The sequence below is a fragment of the Chenopodium album genome, chromosome 4 (assembly GCF_948465745.1).
Source record: "Chenopodium album chromosome 4, dcCheAlbu1.1, whole genome shotgun sequence".
Taxonomy (NCBI): domain Eukaryota; kingdom Viridiplantae; phylum Streptophyta; class Magnoliopsida; order Caryophyllales; family Amaranthaceae; genus Chenopodium; species Chenopodium album.
Genome location: NC_137837.1, coordinates 18672277 through 18680430, shown reverse-complemented (window position 1 = coordinate 18680430; position 8154 = coordinate 18672277). Strand labels below are relative to the sequence as shown.

General features: G+C 32.5%; 1 pseudogene; it reads right to left on the bottom strand.

The window, feature by feature from the left end:
* Positions 1 to 4862: 4862 nt before the first annotated feature.
* Positions 4863 to 6198, bottom strand: LOC145627747 (F-box protein At3g08750-like; annotated as a pseudogene).
* Positions 6199 to 8154: the final 1956 nt, after the last annotated feature.

Genomic DNA, 8154 nt, shown 5'->3' with positions numbered 1-8154 from the left:
GACCCGGGGCATTTCCTAGGCCAAAAACTAGTTTTATTTCCTAAAATGAATATGGTGCAATAGTTGTGAAACCTCCTTAAAAGGCTAGTGGTGCAATAATTTTAAAACTGAGATAGTATATCAATCCTTATAAATCGGACAATAATATGCTCCTTTTTTAAATTATTTGAAAATATACATCAATGTGTTAACTTTGTTATATTAAAAGTGAAGCGTATTGCAAATAAAACATTGTTAGGATAATTACACGGGTGCAATATTGATGTACACGAATCAACATTCATTAATCATTATCATTTAACTTATAACCATACTACTCCTTTCGTGTTTTAATAAGTGTTACACTTATCAAATTTGGTTGTACGTGTTTTAATAAGTGTTACACTTATCAAATTTGGTTGTACGTGTTTTAATAAGTGTTAACTTGTTCTGATTTACTGAGCTGAACTGAACTAAAATAAACTAAACTGAACTACTACGACCCCCACTCCTCTAGCTCTGGAAAATCCTACCCTAGTGAAGATATGCGCAGCAGCACGTACCCCTATGTCTTGAGTCTCCGAGAACTTATGGATCTGTTTCAGCAACGCAACCGCCTCCTCTAATTCTCCAAGTGAAAAGAAAGAGAAAGGAAGGAAACCACATCCAATTGTCTGACAATTGGATTCGTACTTGACCCGCTTATGTCGAGCTGCATCATCCACAACCCATCCAAGAACAAAGTCAGATAGCCCAGACTGTTATTATTATTATTGTTATTATTATTATTATTATAAAAATATCAAAAAACCTATAGAGTCAATCAATTTACAAGAAACTGGTGGGGAGCCGAGATACAACCTAGGCCCCCACCCCTCTAGTTATAGCGAACCCGATCATGCTGAATATGTAAGCAGCTGCACGAGAACCAATATCCCGAGTTTTAGCGAACACCTAAACCCACTTCAGCAATGCAATAGCATCCTTCTCTAATTTCCCCAACAAAGAAAAGGAGAAAGGAAGAAAAACATAGCCAATAGCCCTGCAATGCGCCCCATACTTGTCCCGTTTCCGCTGAGCTGCCGCCGACACAACACGACTAGGAACCAAGTCAGACTGAAAACAAATATCAACGAACAACATTGTGCTGATATTTAATACCCACCATATTATTGTTGTTGTTGTTGTTGTTGTTTTTGTTGTTATTATTATTATTATTATTATTATTATTTATTGTCGTTATTATTATTATTATATCTCAAAAATAGACAAAGTCATACAACCTACAAAAAATTAGTGGGAAGTCGAGATACAATTTGGGCCCCCACTCTTCTACTTGTAGAAAATCATATCCTAATGAAGATATGAGATATAGCACGCTGTCACAACGCGCCCCAATATCCTAGCATTGGCTGAGCCAAATTGGAACTTGAGAAGACAATCCCCCCCCCCCCCCCCCCCCCACAAGTAGTGTAAAAACATAAATATTCCCTCCATTTCATTTATTAGAAGCCTGTTTTCTTTTTTTGGGTTTTTAAAATTAGAAGTTGTTTCTATTTATAGATAATACCTTTTTTTTTACAATAATACCCTCTTTTTGATGATTTGTCATTTTTGTCTTTTTGTTTTTTGTACTTTTGGCATTAATTTCCAACACTTTCTCTCTCAGGCTCTTCAATAATCCTCAACCATTTTTTTCTTTCTTTCGATCTCTCTCTAACCACACATGCATATTTGCACTCTCAACCAACTTCCTTGTTCCCGTGAAAAATGGGAAATAGGCTTCTAATTATGAAACGGAGAGAGTATGTTTTATATGAAATGGTTGGAAGGTAGTGGAATAAATCTAGTTCTAGCTAGGTGGTTGTTGGGCTCAGATGGTAGCGTGCTAACTATCCATTATGTCCCAGGTTCGATTCTTTCCGCTACAATTTACAGTTTTTCTTTTTTCTTTTTTTTTTTTCCAAATGTTTTTCTACTGTATTTGTATTTCATTTTATGGCTTACACTCTTTACAGTGTATACAAGCCTACAAGGTACGGAGTACATTAAGTCTTCAAGCCCCTAAGTCCCTAACTACTGTCATATAACTTTCTATTTATTGTTTTTGGAAGCTAATCCTTTTTTGTGCTTGTTTCTAGATTTCATTTTGTAGTACTTCCTCCGTTACATATTATGTGCAAAATTTGCCATAAATGGATATTTCACATTATGTGCAACAAAATTAAATTTCTGTTTTTAGTATATTTTTAAAAATGAATTTACCAATATACCCTTACTTAAATTTAATTAACACATTAACTCAAATATTATAAATTTGTTACTAACTTAATTTAAGTTAATGATGCCTGTCAAAAAAAGTTAATGATTGTCATGAAATTTACTCCAAACTAATTAAATCAACCCATTCAACTCAAATTTCTTCTTACTCTCTTTCTCCTCCAACTGGTCAACCATCGTCTTCACCACTCACTAGAAACCACCACCACCACTATTCTCTACTCTAGAGTACCCTCTTTCTTCATCTACCCACAAATTTCTCCTCTCTTTCATCTCTCCTAAGATCACGGCCGTTACTGTCGATGACCACAACCACTACCACTTTCTTTGCTAGAAGTCGCCGCCGCCGCCTCTCCTTGCTATCGACTCCCCTTTCTCTCTATCTCTTTTTTTTTTACGGGAAGTCTTTTGTCTAGTTAAGTTCAGAAATAAAACTACTCTTAAAGATAACCATAAAATGATGACTGTATATATTGGAGTCACTATATGTATTTATTTTAATAAAAGTGACTATATTTCCAGATGGGTCACTATAAATTTAAAAATGGGTGATTAACTGATTATATTTAAGTAGGAGTCACTATATGTAATAATTCGGTAATTACAAAAATGATAACTATATCTATAAAAGAGGTCACTATATCTTAAAAAGGTAATTATATGTATATAGGGGTCACAATATGTGGAAAAGAAATGACTATGAAAAAGGTAAGTATTTGCTAAAAAGGGTTACTAAATGTCTATATATTAGCCTATGTAGGATTCAAACCTACATCTTCTGTGCAAATAATATACACAATGCTCGACCAATTGAGCTAATATGCTAGAATGGATGTTCCCGGCTTGTCACCAAACATCAAAACATACATTAAAGAATATTTGACCATTTTCGAGCACATGTATATGTCACCTTTTCATTTTCACATGGTTACTCCATGAACTAGATATTTTATTGAGTAAATATATGTCACCTTCTCATTTTTCACATGTTCATTTTCACATGGTTACTCCATGAACTAGATATTATTAACTCAACTAGATATTTTAATGTTCCATGAACTAGATATAATTCATTTTCTCAAAGCATAATCTTCACTATACAGTAGCTTTAGTGTCTACTTTTGTTTTAAAATTCAAGCAAGGCCTATCCCCATGCCTAGGCACATGATATGGAGTAATGCATCCCTTAAACCCTCTTCCAGCAAACGAAAGTTTTATCCTAGTTTTCTAGATTGAAAGCAGGGAAGGAACCACAGCTGCCTATAATGGCTCCAATAAAATCAACCACACCTAATAAGTAGTGAAATACTCAATAACACCATGAATTAAGCATAATTCTACACAATAACACCAATAACTTTGCAGTGTTAATGTCAAAACATAACTAATCTATTCCCAAATTTGCAAACTCATAGTATAGTGACCTTTTTATTTTATTTTATTTTGAATAGTATAGTAACCTTATATGGACTAAGGAATTGCATGATAAACAGTAAAAGAAAATTCAGCCACTTATAACTTTAGATTAGCAATTAGCAAATAATTTCATCACTTCATGGAATCTTATTGATCCCATTAATTCAAATCATAATAGAGTAGATGAATTCAAATCAAATTATATTCTCAAATTACAAAATCAATCATACATTGTAACAGTACATGTAACAGTATTACATAGTCACCGAAATCAGTTCGGTTATGCTTGCCTGCATATCCAATTAGAATCGCCCCACGTGAAGTATTTAATATTACTCAAACAACAATTGGTAAAGGCTACACATACAATTGTTGTATGTAGTCCCTACATACAATTCTAATTTGTCATGTCTTTATTGGCTAGAATAATGGGCCCAAATTCCATTATATTCAATTTATATTTGACTTCTAATTTTTTACCATTTTCTGATGATGTGTCAAATTTCTAATGGTATTGTATGTAGGACAACATATCTATGATTGTATGTGTATCAGATATGCAGGATTATTAACAATTGTAATTTGCAATTAACGATTATTAACAACTCTAAAAACAATTTAACAGAACTATTTCACAATAATGACTTACAGAATGCTCTTCCTTGTATGCTTCACCACCACTTTCGTTATGCAGCGGCTGCCTCCTTTTTCCCAAATCGATTTGTCCAAAACTCATATTATAAATTGATTATAAATTAAGGACAATTTGCAACAACACATATTATACAAAATTCAGAAAATCTTGCCAAATTGAAGACGCCGGTTTGTACAGCGATAGTCGAAGGAGATTTAACGAATTTGGGATGTGATATTTTTGAAAACCCTAACCAAGGTTAAATGGACGTAGATTGAGTTAGCTCAAGTTTAAACGGCGTGTACTGACATGGCAAGTGTTGTCACCTGAGATGTGGCAGTTTGTACATGTCACATGGAGGAAGTTACAAATGCATCCTCACTTAAATCGAACAAAATACCTATAAAGCCCCTAGATTGACATAATTTGTCAATCATGAAGATTAACATGGATTTCCCCCTTTTCTTATATGCAACCAAACAAAGGAAAATTAATTTACAATTGTGTTTTTCCTCCATGGTTTTTCACTGGTATGTTGGAGATAATGATGAATCTAATGCTTCAACTTCCTTAGCCTTGCCTTGTTCTTATCTTTGATCGAAACCAGACTTTCCATGTAAGCAAAAACTCCTTCACACCGCCTCTCCTTCTGAAATGCAATATCCTTTATTTCTTGTGGTGTTTTAGGATCCAATAAGTCTAGCTTACCATCTTCACATTCAAGTAAGAATCTATTATCCTTCCAGTAACCAATAGGACTACGAACATCTGACAATGGCCCCACAGTATATTTCTTGGTCCAACACTCCTCACTCCATATCCAAATATCAAACGTCTGCTCAGTCTCATGGAGAGACAGAAATCATCATATACTCCAAGACACTTTGAACTTGGTTGTGCATAGTCTGGAACATCAATCTCTTTAAATGTATTAGTAGCCATGTCAAAATATATGATTACTTCAGAACTATTTTCAAATGATCCGAGCCAGTAACAACATCCATTCACATAGATGTAACATTTATTACTTTCCAAATCATAAGCTTTTGCCAGATCTCCACAATACCTCCACGAATCAGTCCTTAACGAATAGCGAAAGACTGATAAAGGATCCTTAGTACACCAATAACCTTTCATAACAACCACCTTATAGTCTTCACTAACAGGATCAAAACCGAAACCATAAACTTCATTCGCAGCATAAGATCTCCCAAACGGAAGGTTGGGCTTAAAAATCAATTTAGGAAACGGTTTAAATTCATTCATGGCAGGATTCCACAAAGCACGACAAGTACAATCGTACTGGTACAGATAATATAATCCATGACACGGACCACAAATAGATAAGCTATACATTGGCATACTATATAACACATCAAAAGCTAAAACTCGAGGAGATTCATCTACCAACAACTCATACAACTGAAGTTCGTAATTGGTAACATAATATTGAACAAGGATACAACCGCGCCAACTTTCATCATTATTATAGTAGTTATTCAGGTGTTTGGATATGAAATTCGAATTTGAAATTATTTTATACCATGATTTGCAAACACTCTTAAACTGTAAGAGATCTTTCACAGGTAACCTTGACATAATCTCAATGATTAAATTTTCAGGCAAATGATCAATCTTTTCAATTGCAATTGACATTGATCTTTTTTTTCTTTATCAATTCTGAAAAATTAATCCCAATAACAGAATCAACAAATTTAAACACCTATAAAAAAAATTAATTAGAAGCAAGGAGATATAAAGATTTGACCTTTGTTTCAAGAGATGATTAAAATGGCTGTTGTCATCTTCTTATCCTCTTTTTTTTTTTTTTTTTCAAAAAAACGGCAGTTGTCATCTAACCAAGTGTAACGCTGCAAAGATAGAGCCATTGCTGCAACCAGACAACAAGATTATTAAGTTAGTTTTCACAGCCAATTAACTATATAAAGTATGAAAATAGAAATTGAAAGTAGAAAATAAATAAATGGGCTTAGAAAATAATCAAAATATACATTTAATTAAAACTGCACAATTAAAAGCCTAATGCAATTTGTTGAATTTACACCAACCAATTAACAAATTAACACCATAACAAATACTATCTTTTGAATTTACACCAACCAATTAACAAATTAATACAACTAGATGGTATATGAGTAGTTCATTTCCATTTTTCCATAATAATATTAATTAATTAGAATTTAGAAGCTATATACATCAACAAAATAAAGATAAAAAGTATAAACAGGTTAAAAACTAAAAAAAAAAAAGTAACGTGGCTTAAGCTTAATGTATTATGCATCAACAAGAAGATGACATACCAATAAAAACTGCGAAATGAAACTAGCAGCTTGCCTTGATACGTTAATGCCTTAGAGAACGTTGTATTGTTAGAAATGAACCTATCATCTTCAATTCAATAAATAGAAATCATGAGAAGAATATATATATATATATATATATATATATATATATATATATATATATATATATATATATATATATATATAAATATATATATATATATATATATATATATATATATATATATATATATATATATATATATATATATATATATATATATATATATATATATATATATATATATATATATATATATATATATATATATATATATATATATATATATATATATATATATATATACCTCCGTTAACGATTATTTGCAACATATACTATAAATGAATGCTAACTATTATGTGCAACAAATGTTTTTTTTCCTTTTTAGGTAATCATTTCTCTCTATCTCTCTCTTCATCACATGCACCCAACTTTTTCTCTCTCGATTTTACTCTCACAAACAAATTTTTCCTAGGAGTCCGCAAACACCCTTTTTTTTTTTAATTTATAAATTAATTTAACTATGTAATAGTTAAGTGAGTGTTAGAGACAAATTAGAAAAGATTAGAGGTTAATTGAGTTAATTAGTGATACCAGGTTTCTTTGAACAAAAAATTACTAAGTTCAGGTTTTTTTTAACAAAAAAGCTTTTAAAAGGTTTTTTTTCGCAAAATGGTGCATTTAAAAGGTTTTTTTTGACAAATTTGCCTATAAGTTATAAAAATATAAGAAAAGTAACAGGTCAAAAGTCAAATGTACACATTTAGGAGAAAATATATTCCAAATATATATATGCTTATTCATATCAAAATATATGCACATTTCATTTTTCCCATCTTTTTTTTTTGGTAAACACGAGGGACAATCCCCAAAAAAGAGATCAAACTACAAACTAGAAAAGCCACACAAAAACCACACATCAAAAGAAACTAATAAATAAATCAATCAATAAATAAAGAAAACAAAACTGGAGCCTAAAGCTCTTTATTCTTGCTCGCAACTATACTCAAGCATCATCAGGAACCATCCTCATCCTCCTCACACCCCGCAAGTCCTCTAATAAAACGATTTGAAGGTCCTTCGGGACCGCCCCAAAAATAACTGGTTTTTGCACCGACATTGCTCCATAGTTAGCTAGCCAATTAGGCACCTTGTTGGCCTCCATATAGCAATGCTTATTGTAATTTCTCAATCACGTTTAGCAATTAGGGTCTTAAATTTTCAATTGACATGATAGGAATGGAGAGTTGGTTGGATCAGGATCAACCATTATGCGAACGATAGTCTCAGAGTCTACGGTGACTTGAACTATTTGATGGCCGCTATTTCACGCTATAGCTAGTCCTCAAAGAACAACCAACAATTCAGCCTTTGTGCAAGACCCCAACAATTCATGGAAAATCTCTCACAAAGCTCACCCTTATGTCCACAAATAACTCCCCCTGCTCCAACTTGTCCTAGATTACCCTCCGAAGCCCCAT